Source organism: Myotis lucifugus, unplaced genomic scaffold (genome assembly GCF_000147115.1).
Source record: "Myotis lucifugus unplaced genomic scaffold, Myoluc2.0 scaffold_381, whole genome shotgun sequence".
Taxonomy (NCBI): domain Eukaryota; kingdom Metazoa; phylum Chordata; class Mammalia; order Chiroptera; family Vespertilionidae; genus Myotis; species Myotis lucifugus.
The window spans coordinates 453,716-471,206 of record NW_005871429.1 but is presented as its reverse complement, the minus strand read 5'-3'; the positions used below and the strand labels follow the sequence as shown (position 1 = coordinate 471,206).

The following is a 17,491-nucleotide window of genomic DNA, read 5'->3' as shown; positions in this document are numbered from 1 at the left end:
GAACCAGAGCTTCTAAGTTGGCACTTGTATGAATTGCTAGGAGAAGACTCTTTCTAATGAAAAGGAGATCCCTTCTTTAACCGAGCCATGCTAATAGTGCTGCAAATGGCAGAAAGTAACCTGAGCTAGCTGAAGCACAGAGATGTTTACTGAGAATACCCAGAAGTATCTCACACCCAGGCTTGGAGAGGGCAAAAGCCAAGGCAGCTCTGTGTCCCTAGAAGCTGAAGCCCATTGGCCTTCTCCTTCGTATTGCCATCAATGTGTCTCTACTTGCATCCCAGTCTCTGGCTCTCTTAGTTCAAATTTCCTACTCCCAAGAGCAGGCATCTGAATGGATCACTTTGTGAGCCCCCACTGGTCATTTTGGTTTTTTAAAAAAATTTAATAGAATTTATTGGGGTTACATTGGTTAATAAAATTGTATAGGTTTCAAGTGTACAATTCTATAATACATCATTTATATATTGTATTGTGTGTTCACCACCCAAAGTCCAGTCTCCTTCCATCATCATTTATAAAAATATGGAATGCTTCACGAATTTGCATGACATTCTAGTGCAGGGGCCATGCTAATCTTCTCTGTATCGTTCCAATTTTAGTATATGTGCTGCCCAAGTGAGCACCCACTGGGCATTTTGGATCCGAGTTTTATTTTCATTCCTGGCACTTAGGAACTTCCATTTATTGCTTTAGAATGTGGTTATATAAATTTCAATTGTTAAATTTATATATTTTAAATGTATCATACATAATTATAAAGTTTATATTTCTAGTGAAAGACATCTTTCTACACCTCCTCAGTCTGCCACATTGACCTGAAATACCCTTATAGTCTGTGTTTATGGTCCTGGTCACCTTTCCACTAGGTTATGAACTCTTTTAAGGGCAGGGAATATTTACTATTTGTATTTTTATCCCACTCAAGTACCTAGCCCAGTTCTCAGCACTCAGTAGGTCCTCAGTAAATGCTGTTGTTATTTTTCTTACTGTTATTGTTTTTACTACCTCCAACCTCTATATTTAGGGGTGACACAAAACTAGATTCTAGATTTGCCATGAGCATTTAAAGTATACAGTCTGTGCAGCCTTTTGCATTGCTCATCTGAATTTCATTATTCATGAACAACATCTACCTCAATCACCTTCAAAAACAAGTCATCATCTATTAGACCAATGTTTCTCAAAGTGCAGGTTGCAATCCATTAGCAGGTCATGAAATCAATTTAATGAAATAGAATAAAATAGAAAATAAAGTACCAAGATGCATCACATATATAAGTGTAGGTATTGTACTTACAAGAACTGTGTGTGTGTGTGTGTGTGTGTGTGTGTGTGCGCGCGCGCGCGCGCGCGCGCGCGCGCGCGCGCGTGCTCTGTGTGTTGGGTCACTATGCAAAATTTATTTCTTATTTATTACCCTGTAAATCAGGGTAAAAACAGTTGGGAGTCACTGATTAGACCTTTCCCTGAGACCACACTTAACCTACCAGCCCTTTCTAGCAGACCCATCTTTAAGAGCAAAGCTAGAAAAACTCAAGGCCCGTCCTTTCCATATAAAGTTCTCAGAGTAGGACATCATGCCCCAGGGAGGAGGGCAGGTCCCACAAAGATTAAAGGCCCCACAAGTGGTCGGGGATACCCAGTGAATCCTATGAATCACAGATAGTCCCTGTGCTCCAAGCCTCTGTCTTTTACCCTAAAACCCCCACAAACTCTCTGGGAAAGCCTTTCAACTGATGTTTCTCAGGCCTCTGAAATCATTAAATGCTGCTTCTCCAGGGTCTTTACCCCGACAGCTCCTTGAATGTGTTTCTCAAGGCCACCGTATAATATCCACCTGGGAGAACACCTGGACAATTACTCCCGTGCGCAGCTCCCAGGGAAGTTATCACCTGCAGAACTCCCCCACACAGTCTGGAAGGTAGACGTGTCAGCTGTGAAGACTTTACTTTGAGCATCAGCATTGTTACTGAGAAGGGACCCAGCACTTGTTCCTCCTCTGTACCATCTTGAACATCTGCATATCACACAAGGACTCCACCCATTTCTTATATAATGAACCCTGGTATGAAGGGATTTGAGCCTCATTTAACTTTCACCTTCAGTATATTCCAAAATTCCAAAATAAAAGAAAGAGCTAGTTATCGCTCTAAAAAAATCAAACTGATATTTGTTAAGCTCCTACTACCGTGTGTCAGATACTTCCATCTGAATTGCCTCATTTAATCTCTATAGCAATCCTATGAAGTTCATATGACTATCCCTATTTTACAAATAAGGATTGTGACAGTTAGAGAGGTTAAATAACTTGCTAGAGATCATCTAGCTAGTAAGCGGTTGCTGAGCTGGGACCCGATCTAAGTCGGAGCACTTCACCATTCCACACAGTCCTTCAATGAAGGGCCTCCCTGCCAGTAAGAACACAGACTCCAGGACCGACTCATGCAGAGCCAGGGCTTTCTCTGCAGGACTGGCCCAGGAAGTGGGATGACCAGGGTGTGGATGCCTGCTCTCCACCAAGGTCCCTGTGTGTCCTTGGGCAAATCACTTACCTCTCTGAGCCTCAGATTCCCCCTCTGTTCTAATACTTGACCACGTTCCCTCAGAGAGTTGCTGCAAGGAAGACATAGGATGATGACATGAAAGTATTTTGTAGAGCATAGAGTGCCATTCTAATTAAATATCTTATTATAAAAAGCCATATAATTAATTAGCTGGCTGTGTCTGCATTTTCCATGCTGGATTGGGAGCTCTCCACCCACTGGCTCCCACTGCTCTTCTAATAAAACTCAAAATGACAACTTGACCCCTGAGGCTTGCATATTATGGTCTTTTGTTCACTGCCCCCTTTTCAATGTATTCCAACTTTACTGACCCCTCTGTTCCTGCCTCGGGGCCTTAGCACATGCTGTTTTCTCTGCCTGGTACACTTCCCATCTCTGCCTACAACCATTACTCTGCATCCCCACTTTGCCTGACTAACTGCTCATCTTGCAAATAGCAGATTAACTTCTTCAGGACAGTCTGACATGACTAGGTAAGGTCACCCTATTATGCACTCTCATAGCCTTTCTTCCATAGCACTTTAGAATACATTTACTTTGTATGCACAGTGCTGTTTTTGGTTTAGTCTGTCTTCCCCATTGGAAGGGAAGCTTGATGACAGCAAAGAACATATATATTTCAGCAAGTCCTGTACCTGGTTGAGCACTTGGCACAAAGTAAGAACTCCACAGATATTTGTTGAACTCATTTTAAAAATCAACAAATGTGAGCAGACACTGCTTTACTCATATTTTATCGGCTATAAGGTGTGCCACAAAGGTTTGTTATGCTATAACCACTTTAGACTGGTATTTTTTGAGCATGAGGCCCATAGGATAGAAATAGGTGTTACATAAGAAAAAGGGTTGTGTGGTTAAATAATTTGGGAAATGGAAGGTTAAGCAAATGTAAACAGATTTTAACTTTTTTTTTAAACTACAGGACTTCTTAGAACCATGCTTGGGTCCCTGAGAGATGGCAATGCAAAGCAGAACCCCCAGCTCAACCATATGCGTGCATGGTGTGAGAAATACATCTTCCATGCCTTAAACCACTGAGACTGGGGGTCACTACATCCAAATAAGCCAGTCTATTGTGACTAATGCATTGTCCATCTACAGTATTTTTTAATATTGAAAAATCTTATAGGAATAGGAAGCCAGATTTCTGGGAATTCATGAAGAGTGAGTCCATTGAAGGGTAGGTGGCTGGGTGACCTTCACTTACTCATTCACTAAGGTCAGGGGATAAGAGTCATTCTGCCCCACACATGACCAGGGAGACAGAACCATCCTTCTATAGCAGTTGAAATTTGATGGGTAGTAGGTTAGATTTCAAACCAGAAGGGATTTAATCATGGACTGATTAACACATTCAATAAACACTCATTGAGCACCTACTACATGACAAGCACTGTTAGGCGCTGGGACATACCAGTGACTAAGACATAGGTTCGCCCTAACTGGTTTGGCTCAGTGGATAGAGCATCGGCCTGCGGACTGAAGGGTCCCAGGTTCAATTCCGGTCAAGGGCATGTACCTTGGTTGCTGGCACATCCCCAGTAGGGAATGTGCAGGAGGCAGCTGAATTGATGTTTCTCTCTCATCAATGTTTCTAACTCTCTATCCCGCTCTCTTCCTCTCTGTAAAAAAAATCAATAAAACATATTTAAAAAAAAAAAAGACATAGGTTCTTAGAGCTCAGAGCCCAGAGGGGGAGACATATAAGTAAAGAGTCAATTTCAGCATAGTGTTTTAAGAGCTAAAAAGTCACCCAACACAGAGGAAAGGCACCCAAGACAGATATGGGATTGGAGGAGCTTCTTGGAGGAGGTGACATCTGAACTGTGATTCAGAGGATAATTAAAAAGAAGCTCAGCAAAAAAAGAAGGGGATGCATTCCAGGCAGAAGGAACAACTAGCAGAGTTGAGGAATCCACTTCAGGCTATAGGAGGACCCAGCAGGAGACAGTGAGGTGCCAGGGAGCACAGCGCCTTCTCTAAGGGAATCCAAGTGAGGAAGAAACCTGAGCTTAAACCTCAGCCAATAGGTGTGCTTCAGGTAAGGGATTTAAGAGGCAAGGAAAAAGGGACCGAGGATGAGCAGGACCTCTTCTAGGGCAGTGGTCGGCAAACTTGCGGCTCGGCAAACCGCAGCTCGGGAGCCACATGCGGCTCTTTGGCCCCTTGAGTATGGCGGTATTTTGTGGAAGACCCACACTCAAGGAGCCAAAGAGCCCATGTGGCTTGCGAGCTACGGTTTGCCGACCACGGTTCTAGGGGCCAGAGTGACCCAGAAAGCAAGAGAAATCGTCTGTGGTTCAGCTACTGGGATGTTGGAGTCATGAGTCAAGGCACTGAGAGTGTAGCTTTGTTGTTTTCTCCTTAGCCTAATATGCTGTGTCCCGTCAGCCAGTCGTCCATTCAACCAATCAAAGCATAATATGCTAATGATATGCTAAGGCCGCTCAACCGCTCACTATGACGTGCACTGACCACCAGAGGGCAGACGCTCTGACCGGTAGGTTAGCTTGCTGCTGGGGTCCGGCCAATCGGGACTGAGTGAGACGGGCTGAACAAGCCCTGGAGCCCTCCCCTGACTGGCCAACCTTCCGCATCCCTCCTTGCCCCAATCGTGCACTTGTGAGGTCCCTCGGCCTGGCCTGCGCCCTCTCGCAATCCAGGCTGAGGGACCTCCCCGCCCCCCGCTCCCTGAGTGTACAAATTTTGTGCACCGGGCCTCTAGTTTTGTAATATAGATTTTAAAATTCCAGCCAGATTCAGTTGGACTAAAAGAAGACAGAATTGAACTAGACCGAAGGCCAACCATGGTGGCTGTCAGAAATCTGGAATAGATACCGGAGACAGGGCTGATGTGTCCCAGCACCAGGTGTAGGCTTCCTCCGTGATTCTTAGTAGAACTGCCCACACTCCCAACCCCTCTAAGGACATCTGGCCCTCTCCTTGGGAACCCTTCTCACCTCAGGAAACTGCCAAGAACGAGTCAGCTAGTCTTTAAGGGACACTTTCCTGACTTCCAGCCTTTCCTTGTCCTCTATACAATTACCTGCATCCATTCATTCATCCAGAAGACAAATACATGAGATAATAGACCATAGTGATAAAACGTGGATTTTAGAATTGGACAGAAACTCAGCCCTACCACCTAATCGCAATGAGAATTTGAGAGAGTTACTGAACTTCATTGAACTTCAGTTTCCTTGTCTATAAAATGGGAATGATAATACTTTCTTTGGGTAATCATTAATTGAGATATAAATAGAAGCACATAGGATGAGGCCTGGCACAAAGTAGGTGCTCAATAAGTGTTCGTTATTATTACTGGTATTATTAAAATAAAACTTTAAACAACCTGCACTTACCTGGCTCACTGGCTTAAGTGACACCATCAATTCTTCTGTAAAACATACTGACTTCTACTCATGGCTCATCAAACCTTCATGGCTAGGACGCCATCACTTGTGCTTCCCCATTTGGTTGAATTGCATGCTTACCAGGAGTCATTTGTTTTTAACTCAGCCTGTTTATGCCAGCTGTGCATATTATTCTTATTATATAATTTAACTAAATGTTACACAAACCAATAAACTATGAGTGCAAAACTAATGTTGCTGTTTGGAAAGATTCCATAACAGCAAGTAGCTAAAAAGTTTGGTTATTGAATTATATATTGGTGAGACGGTTGAAAAGGAAGGGGGAAAATCATTTTAAAAATCTAAGACCCCACATTTAGATTGTTTCTCAAATACTTTTCAGTTCCCAATCTCTGTTAAAGAAATGAAAACGAAAAATGGCAGTCAGTGCATTCTGGGTGTAGCTCATGCAAGAAAGATGATAGTGAAATGCCAATCAAATATATAATTTCAGGTCAATACTGAGACCTGAAATTAAGGGTAAGGGAACTATAGGGCAAAGCTGGAGGGCAAATCGGGTTTTTATATTGGAGGAAGATTCAAAAGTAGTTGAGAGACAGAGGTGAGGGAGGAAGTCAGTATGTTTCACAACAAGTCTCCAGCATGTTGGAGGCGACACGGCTGCCCTCCCTGGCATTAAGGAGGAGCCCCAGAGAACACAGACTGCCCTGGGGACCTACCATAGATGCCTTTATTTAGACATTCTGTGATTCTTTACATATTTTAAGTTGGGCCCTATCTCCCAGGGTGAGGTCTATGAAGGGGTGTGCAAAGCAGTGCTAACTTTCTTTGATTGTTTTTTTAAAAAAGTGAACCTTTTATTTTGAGATAATTCACATACAGTTGTAAGAAATAATATGGTATTCTTTACCCAGTTTCACCCAATGATGTATCTCACAAAACTATAGCACAATATCAAAACCAGGATCTGACACGAGCAACATAAGAACATTTCCATGTCCACAGGCTCTCTCATGCTGCCACACCTACTTCCCTGCAGCCCTCTCTCCTTCCTTAAGCCCCGGCAACCATTAGTCTGTTCTCCAATTTTATAATTTTGTCATTTTAAGAATATTATATAAATTGATTCAAACAGTATATAACCTTTGGGGATTTAAAATAAAAGTCAGCATAATCCTCTAAGAAGGCATCCAGGTTGTGGTGTGTATCAATAGTTCATTCCTTCTTTACCGTTGAGTAATATACTGTGATGGGGATGTGCCACAGTTTATTTCCCCCTTAAAGAATATTCACCCACTCTGATGGTCTAATTGTTCTATCAGTTATTTAGAGGGGGTGTTGAAGTCTTCAACTCTAATTGTGTATTCATCTAGTTCTCCTTTCAGTGCTATCAGGTTTGGGTTCACATATTTTGCATCTCTGTTGCTTTCTTTTACACACGTAGGATTGTAAATCTAATTTATGGATTGACCCTTTTAGTATATCATATCCCTCTCTGTCTCTTGTAATTTTATTTGCTCTGAAGTGTACTTTACCTGATATTGATGTGGCATATAAACCAATATATATGGACTCCTGTTTTCTTTTAATTAGTGTTTCCATGATATCTTTTTCCATCTTTTTGCTTTCAACCTGCATAGATATCACATTGGAAGTGAGTTTCTCGCAGACAGCCTATAGTTAGGTCATAATTTTAAATCATTCTGCCTACCTGTCTTTTAATTAGTACACTTATACTATTTACATTTAATGTGATTATTGATATATTAGAGCCCAAGTTTGCCCTTTCATTTTTTCTGATTGTTCTGGTTTCCATTTTTGTTGTCTTTTCCCTACCTTTCTATGGGTTACTTGAACATTTTTTAGAATTCTGACATTATTTTTATGGTGTTTTGAGTGTATGTCCCGGCATAGGTTTTTTTAGTGGTTTCTTTAGGTATTACATTATAAATGCATAACTTACACAGTCCACTGAGGTCATCATTTTACCAGTTCAAGTGAGGTGCAGAAACCTTACCTCATTTTTACATCTCTTTATTCTCACCATTTATATCATTGTCTTAGATATTTTCTTTACATATCATCAGACAGCATTGTAACTGGTTGCTTCAATACTCAAACATAATTTAGAAAACTCAAGAGGAGAAAAAAATTCTGCTGTATTTACCTATGTTTTTGTTTACCATGTTCTTTCTTCTTTCCTGATGTTCCAAGGTTCCTTTTTTTATAAATTTCTTTCTATTTTGAGAATTTCCTTTAGCAATCCTTTCAGGCTAAGTCTGCTAGTGACACATTCTCTTAGTTTCCTTCATGAGACTGTCTTGATTTCCCCTTCATTTCTGAAGGATATTTTCATTGGATATTCTGAGTTAACAGTTCTTTTCTTTCAGCATTTGAAAAATGTTATGCCACTTTTTTTCTCACCTGCATGGTTTCTGATGAGAAATCCACTGCATTTGAATTGATTTCCCCCTGTCATTTCTCTCTCACTACCTTCAAGAATTTTCTGTCTTCAGTGTTTAGAAGTTTGACTGTGAAGTGTTTTGATGTGGATTTCTTTGGGTTTATTATTCACTCAACTTCTTGAGTCTGTAGGTTTATATCTTTTGCCAAATTTGTGGGAATTTCTACCATTTTAAGTACTTTTTTAGCCCTGCTCTCTGTATCTCCTCTTTCTGGGACTTTAATGACATAAGTTTTAGGTATTTTGTTATAGTTCTGCAGTCTATTTTCAGTGTTTTTTCCTCTTCGTTGTTCAGCTTGAGTCATTTTACTGTTTTATCTTCTAGCTCACTGATTCTTTTCTCTGTTTTCTCCTTCCTGCTCTTGAGCCCATCATTTGAGGTCCTTAGTTCTGTTGTTATATTTTTGAATTCTAAAATTCCATTTGGTTCTTCTTTATATTTTCTATTTCTTTTTTTATTTTCTATTTCTTTGCTAAGACTTTCTATATTTGTGCTGAGACTTTCTCTTTTTGTATTTATTTCAAGTGTGTTCATAATTGTTTGTTGAGGCATTTTTGTGATGGTTACTTTAAAATCTTTGTCAGATAATTCTAACATTTTTGTTATCTCAGTATTGTCTTTTTTCATTTAATTTGAGATCTTCCTGGATCTTGGTATGATGAGTGATTTTTTTAAATTGAAACGTGGACATTTTGGGGATTGTTGTAAGAGACTTGATTATATTTAAACCTTTTTTAGTTGGCTTCTGCTGACACTGTTCTAGTAGAGGAAGGAGGAGAGCACCGCTTTGCAACTGCAAGGTGTGGTAGAAGTCCAAGCTCCCCACTTGGCTCTTCTCATTACTGCTGGGTGGAGGTGACAATAACAGCTCTCCACCAGGCCTCTGATACCGTCCTGGCTGTGAGGGGGTGGGCGTGCTTTGTTACTGCTACCCACATAGCTCCTTTGACACTATGGGGTATGAAAGTCCTTAATCTTTACTAGGCCTCATACAACACCACCCCAAGGTGGAGAGGGAGGGTCACCTCATTATTGCTGGGTGGGGGTGGGAAGCTTGTTATCCCTGGCAAGTACCAACGTTCAGGCTTCCTACTTGCCCTTCTCTGACACCATCCTACAAGGGGTTGGAATGACTCAGTACAGCCTGGTGAGGGTAGAAGTCTAGCTTAGCACTCACTCTTGCTGACATGGGTGGAAGTGCGGCCACAGATTTTTCTGTGGTATTTGGTTGGAGTAGAATGGATATTGTCTAAAAGCTATTTGCTAGGCTGCCCTTTTTCAGTCCTTTGACTGGAGAGAGCAGGCCTTTATTGGGACTTTTTTGGAGTCTATGCTTATTGGTATTTCTGGGTTGCTGGCTTCTTCATCTCCAGGTCTGATATATATGAGGTGAGACAGAAGGAAAACAGGGAACTCACCACAATGTCGTTCCTTGGATTCCAAGGTCCCTGGCCGGTCTGCTGCCTTCTCTCCACCTTTCAGAGTCTTCTTACATTTGCTTTATTTTTGATGTTCGGGGTTTTTAGTTGTACTTAATGAAAGCAATAGGAAAAGTATGTCTGCTCTACCTTCCTAGTATAGAAACTTATTTTTTATACCAATGAATTGTGAGAACCTTTTCTGGTTCGCCAGAACATAGTGTATTTGTAGGGGGAGGGGGAGGGGGAGGGGTAGAATCAGAGGTGACTGAAAAGTGTGTTGGGGCTAATATTTGGATAGCTTTGACTATCATATGTATCAGTCAGGATTAGGTCTGACTGCAAGGAGCCAAATTATGGTAGCTTAAACACATAGGTTTTTTTTTTCACTAATAACTTCAAAGTATGGCAGTTCTATCACCGGGTTTCTTATATCCTTAGCAAGTGCTTCCATCTTTAAAGTTGCCTCATGGCCCAAGATGGCTGCTGAAGCTCTGGCATTCCAGACATGGAGGAAAAGGGAAGGGAAGACAGGCAATCTGTCCATCGAGCTGCCCTCTTTATGTAACCTTTATGAAGCTTTCCAGAAATAACATATTTACATCTTATTGGCCAGAACTTAGTCACATGGCTATTTATCTGCAAGGGATACTGAGAAATATAATTCTTAAAACTCGGGGCATATTACTTTCCTGAATAAGATACGAGTTCTATTTCTAAAGATGAAAGGAGGATGGATACCAATAGGTGACTGGAAGTCTCTGCAATATCAGAGTAAGGGGCTTAGACTTAATTCATCTGGCAGTGGGAGCCCAGTGGGAGATTGTTTAGCAGGAGACTGGCATAATCCAAGCGGCTGACCAGATTGTAGTAAAAAGAGACGGGAGGCAGAGAGATCAGTTAGGAGGTGATTTCACTGGTCCAGGGGGTAGTGATGAAGATAGGAGGTGGAAAGTGAAGGGAACAGAGGGGAGACATATTTCAGGAGGATCTTATTAGAGTGGCAGCTCACTGGATGTGACTGTGTTAAAATAAACCGCAGATTGATTTTGCAATGGGAAATTCAGACAGCTAACCACTGCACATGGAATTCAATTGTGGGGCCGTTTCTGGAAAGAGAAAAATCAGAGGAGCTTATTAGGGGCCAGGTGATGAGCTTGGTTTGGAACAAGAGGTTCAGGCAGAACACTTATGTCAACAGCTTTCAAAGTGTGGTTCTTAGATAAACAGCATCAGCATCAACTGGGAACTTGTTAGAAATGCAAATTCTGGGACCACCTGTCAGACCTACTGAATCAGAAACTGTGGAGTTGGGGCTCAATAATCTGTTTTAACAAATACATATTGTATATCTATATACTCACAATAAACAATATGAATAGAAAGGTTAAAACTTACCATTGATAATAGCATTTAAAATATTAAATACTTAGGGATTAATTTGACTGAAGATATGCAAGACCTGTAGTCTGAAAACTATAAAACATTGCTCAGATAAATTAAAGAAAACTCAAGTTAATGGAGAAACATTATGTCCATGCATTGGAAGACTCAATATTGTTAAGATGATCTATAACCCAAATTGATCTATAGATTCAATACAACCTCAAAATCCCATCAGGCTTTTTATTTGTAGACATTGACAAATGGATTCTAAAATGCACATGGAAATACAAAGATCCTAGAATAGCCAGAACAACTGTGAAAAAGAACAAATATGGAAGGCTTACACTACCTGATTTCAAGACTTATAAAGGAACAGCAACACAGTGTGGTCCTGGTATAAAGACAGACAAATAGGTCAATGGAGCAGAATACCAGTCCAGAAATAAACCCACACATAAATAGTAAATTATTTTTGACAAAAGTATAGCCATATTTTTTAAAAAACCACCTCAAACCATATATAAAAATTAACTTTAAAAGGATCATAGACCTGATATAAGAGCTAAACCTATAAAACTTCTATAAGAAAACATAGGAGAATATCTTAGTGATCTTGAGTTTGGCTAAGATTTCTTAAATATGACCCCAAAAGTCAAACTAGAAAAAAAATCAATAAATTGGACTTCATCAAAATAAAAATGTTTGCTCTTCAAAAGATATTGTTTTTAAAAATGGAAAAGTAAGCCATGTACTAGGAGAAATTATTTGCAAAACATATATCCAACAAAGCACGTGTATTCTAGAATATATAAAGAACACTTACAGTTCAACAGTAAGAAGACAACAATCCAATTTTTAAAATAATCAAAAGATCTGAACAGACCCTTAACCCAAAAAGATATATGGATAGCAAATAAGCATCTGAAAAGCTGCTCAACATCATTAGTTATTAAGGAAATGCCACTAACATACCCACTGGAATGGCTAAGATTGAAAAGACTGATCATATCAGATACTGGCAAAGATGTGGAGCAATTGAAATTCTCATACACTGCAGGTGGCTGTGTAAAGTGGCACAACTAACTTGAAAACAGTCTGGCAATTCCTTAAAAAGTTAAACAGTCACCATATGACCCAGCCATTCCCACTTAAATATATATATATACACACACACACACACACATACACACACACACACACACACACACACACACACACACATATATATATATATATATATATATATATATATATATATATATGTTTTTATTGATATGAGAGAGAGAGAGAGAGAGAAAGAGAGAGAGAGAGAGAGAGAGAGAAAGGGAGAAGGAGAAAGAGAGAGAGAGAAACACCAATATGAGAGAGAAACATTGATCGGCTGCCTCCCATATGCACCCTGACCAGGGACCAAACCTGCAGACTGGGCATGTGCCCTGACTGGGAATTGAACCAGCGACTTTTTGGTGCATAGAACAACGTTCAACCAAGTTATACCGGCCAGGGCCATTCCACTTCTAAGAGAAATAAAAGCACAAAGATTTTTATACAGATGTTCTTGGCAGCTTATTTGGAATAACCCCAAATTGGAAACCCAAATATCTATCAACTAGTGATTAGAGAAACTAAAGGGATGAACTACAGATATATGCAACAACATGGATGAATCTCAAAATAATTACACTGAGTGAAAAAGCCAGAAACAATAAAGAGTACAGAATTTATGATTCATCTTACATAGTACTCTAGAAAATGCAAACACTATAATCTACAGTGACATAAACAGGTTAAAGGTTGCCTTGGGATGGGAGTGGAAATTGAGGGGGGATTATAAAGGGAAACAAAGAGATTTGGGGGGGTAAGGTTATGTTCATTATCTTGAATGTGGTGCTGGTTTCATGGCTATATTCCTATGTCAAAACTTATTAAATTGTTCACTTTAAATGTGTGCAGTTATACTTTGCATAATGCTGTAAAACATATTATTTGGCCCCACCCCAGTCCTCCTGAATCAAAAGCGGTGGGAGTGGTGCCCTGGAATCTGTTTTAACAAACTCTCTGGGTGATTCTGATGCCCAGCAAAGTCTGAGACCACCGATGTAGGTGATAAACTCCCAGTCGGTGGTTGAAATAAGGCTCTGGACTGGAGTATAGATTTGAGAGTCACCGGCTTGGAGGTCAAAGCTGAAGTTTAGGATGAAATAATTTAGAGAGTAAAGAACAGAAAGCAAGAGGTGGGGGCTAGAGAAACCCTACCCTCAGGAGACAGGAGGAAAAGGAGCAGGTGACAGAAGCAATGACTAAGTGGCCTGAGGTTGGGAGGAAGGAACGTAACAGATGCCAAGGAAGGGATTTTAAGATACGGGTGATCAATAATGATGATACCAATGTGGTACCTTATATTTGCATAAGTGCTGTCCAGTTTCCAAATTGTTTTCATGTACATTAGTGCATTAACCATGCCAGGGGTGGGCAGACAGGCATCGATAATGTTATACCCGGTAGGCAGCACAGTTTACAGGAGAGAGCCCAGGATTTTGGAGCCAGACAGACCTGGGTAGAATCTAGCTCCTTCACTTACTCATGTGTACATTTGCTCAAGTTTCTCGAACTCTGTCTTCATTTCTTTTTATTTTTTTCAAAGTGAGAACGATTCTACCCACTAACAGGGTGAAAGTTTGTGGTATGTAAAATACCTGACTTACAGATAAAGAACTGAGGCCCAGAGGGAATAAGTGATGGACTAGGTCAGTATCTACCAGGTCACAGGACCGGTAGATACTCCATTTGGCTTGGAACCCACGGTTCACTGGGCAGGTTGGAGATGGGCCTCGGGGTCTGAGAAACTCTGGATCATATGCAGAGTGGAGATGAGTGTGATGTTTTCTGGAGCACGTGTTCATTCTTTACATGGGCAGCTCCAAGGGGTCCAGGATCTAAAAAGATTAAGAACTTCTGCTCAAAGGTCCGTTGGACTTCTTTTAGCCTAAGTGCCTGGATTCACACCTCTCCATATCCTCAGCCATCCCTCTTCCCATCACACATCTTCTACCCTGGACATCGTTTCATCCCTTGTCTGCTGACTGACAGTCTGCAAACCAGGGAACTTGCCCCATGGTCTCACCTCAGATCGTTCATTCACTCCATAAGCAGCTGCTGATCACTCGCAGGGCCAGTGGGCACCATCTCTAGCACAGGGAAGGACCCAAATGTGGATGAAAGTACCACCTTGAAGGAGCTTTTGTTCTGGGAGAGGAAGAGGGCAGGACAGAGATAACTATGATACATACAGGCAGTCTGTGATGGGAAAATGAGAGAAGGGGCACAAGCAAGGTCATCTGGAAAGACTGCATTTGGACTGGCCCAGCATTGACACCGGATAATCTATCTACATGTCTGTCCACTCAGAAATGTATAACCCTCAGCTTCCTCTTTATGCTTCAAACCATCACAACTTGCCTTCCACCCACCACTTTGATGAACTGCTCTCCTCAAGGTCAACCACCAGGAACCCTTTGCCCTCTCCAATAGACTCTGCCACTTTGACCTTTGTTGCCCTTTCTATGGCACTTAGCTGTTTGGCTGGTACCATTTGGGTCTCATCCCCCACATCTCTCATGACAGCAGCATCTCCTTGTTGCCTCCTGCTTCTCTGGAATCTCTTCTATCTCCCTCTCCAGCTCCTTTTAAGGATGGTGTTTACCACAGTTCCATTCTCAGCCCACAACTCTTTCCTTTCCACATACTCACCCTGGGGACCTCATCAGGCCCATGGCTCCTCTGACCACCTTCACACAAATCACACACACACACACACACACAGCCTTTCTCAGAGCTAAACTCTGAATAACGCAAAGTTCAGCTCTGAATAACTGGCAGTCATAGAACCCAGGCAGTCATACTCCAGCTGGATTCCCCAAGAATCTCAATTTCAACTCAACCACAATGAACTTACCTCTGCTCTGTTCCGAATCCATTTGTATGTTCCCAGAATTAGTCACCCAAACCAGAACCCTGGGAGTCATGGTGAATGCCATCTTTTTCATCAACCTGCGGTTATAAAAGCTGAGCCCTCTGGACCAACTTAGGGAAAAGGGCCAGTCCAGCTCCAGAGCGCCTCAAGGGGTCAGCTCTGCCCAGTCCTGATTCCTCCCTCTTCCTCCAAGGTTTTGATCCCAAGAGCTTCCTGATACCGCCCTGCACATTAATCTCCATCTCATAATCTGCTTCCTGGGGAAGCCCCCAGGGCTTGTGTCTCCCCAACTTGGCTCTGAGCACCCTAAGGATGCAGTGAGCCGGGCTAGGGCACTACTGGGGAAAGGCGGCAGTCCCCATGAGCCCCAGGCCCAGGGCTGCCGCTCTTTAAATGTGGGGTAGTGAGTGATAAAACCTTCTGTCTCCATTGATCCACCTAGTCATGGTTTCTTAACCAGATAATTCATCCCCATGTGGACTTCCTGACCTCAGGTGGGTCATTAATTTGGCGATTCTTGCTGTCCTCCAGTTTTTACCTGACTCCCACCCCCCAGTAGCCCCCAATTCATACTGGGAGGCCAGAGCATTGATTTCAGAATGAGGGTGTTTGGCAATGAGGTTGTCACACACTGTGACCACTCTGAAAACAAGTTACTCATACTCAAACTGCTCCCTGCCAAGATAATATGGACCCCCAAGGTACCATCACTCTCAGACCTCACATCCTTGATGCTCCGGATCCTAAAGTCAAAGAAACAGCAGTGTCTTGGGAAAGGACCAGATTTGGAATCATGTATATCTGAGTTCAACAACAACAACAACAACAACAACAGGATTGAGAACCTGTCAGTCATTGTCCCCTGCCCATTTATTTGTTTTTCTATCTGTTTTTGAGCTATCTAACCATTTGGCTGACCAACCATTTATTCCTCCGTCTATAATATACCTGCCTGCCTGTTAGTGATCTATTTTCATCTGTATTCATTCATATTCTTTCTCATTCTCTCTCTCATCCATTTGTCTATTTACTGATCATGCTGTTTCTCTGTTCATCTGTCTGCTGTTGGTATATACATGCACATACTATCTATCTGCCTCTCTTATGGCCCGTCAACCTGCTTGCCAAATTGTCTGTCCATTTCCATTTATATATCTGTACAACATTTTGTCTGTATTTCTATTTTCTTCCTTCCTCCCTCCCTATATCCTTCCTTACCTTCCTTCCTTTCTCCCATCATCCATCTACAGCTGTTCATTTGATAAATATTTATCCAGCACTCACTGTGTGCTCAGCTTTGTGCTAATCTGGGGATAGGATGTGATTCCTATCCTCAAGGAATGTGTGACCTGGAACTTACCATGAAGAAGAGTAACAACAAAACAATTTTCACACACAGTGGGTAAGGGCTGATATGGTGTTGTGTAGAGGTGGCTGTGGGAACACTGAGAAGGAGACTTCAAAACAGACTGGGGTCAGGGATGGTTTTCTGGAGAAGGTATTGGGGGCCCGTTTGTCTGCATATGTCTCCATCTGCCAGTCCTTCCATTTATCCCTCCATGCCCCAATCCATATTTCCATTTGTCTAATCCAGGGGTGGGGAACGTCCAGCCCATGGGCCATATAAGGCCCGTGAAATCATTTGGTTTAGTCTTGCCAAGGCATTAGGGGTGAGTTAATTAAATGTTTGACCAAATAGAGCAGGCTAATTTTTAAGTTGATAATTTTGTATGGCCCGTGAATGATGTTATAAATATACAAATGGCCCTTGGCAGAAAAAAGGTTTCCACCCCTGGCCCAATTCACCTCTGTCCATCTGTCTACTTACCTAGTATCCATCTACAAACCATCTGCTTATCTCTTTGTCAGTTGACGAGTCTTTTTATTGTCTAGCTGTTGGTCTACTGGTCATCTATCTGTATGTCTTTCTGTCTACTGGTTGATCTCTCCCTTCATGTATCTCCCCAATTCTCCATTACTTGTCTGCCAATTTGTCAGTTGATTTTTATAGCAATTGCGATACTTTTAGCTGTGAGTAACAGATAACCCTACCAAAAGTGGCTAAGATGGTAAGAAAAATATTATCTCACATAACAAGAAGTTTGGGAGGGAGATTCCCAAATTGGTTAATGTGGCCCAGTGGCATCATTCAGCACTCAGAATCTTTCCACATCTCTCTTCTGCCATCCTTAGCATGTCAGCTTTGGATTCAGGAGAAACCTCAAGGTTTCAAAAAGGCTGCAGCACCTCAGCACATTATATCTTCACACAGAAAAATCCAAACTCCAGAAGGAGAGAAAGGAGCACA

The 17,491-nt window shown here is 41.7% G+C and overlaps 1 non-coding gene across 1 annotated transcript; it reads right to left on the bottom strand.

Moving 5' to 3' along the window:
• Positions 1-519: 519 nt before the first annotated feature.
• LOC111823033 lies at positions 520-626 on the bottom strand. Its single transcript, XR_002826024.1, has one exon. It is a non-coding gene; the product is annotated as a U6 spliceosomal RNA (small nuclear RNA).
• Positions 627-17,491: the final 16,865 nt, after the last annotated feature.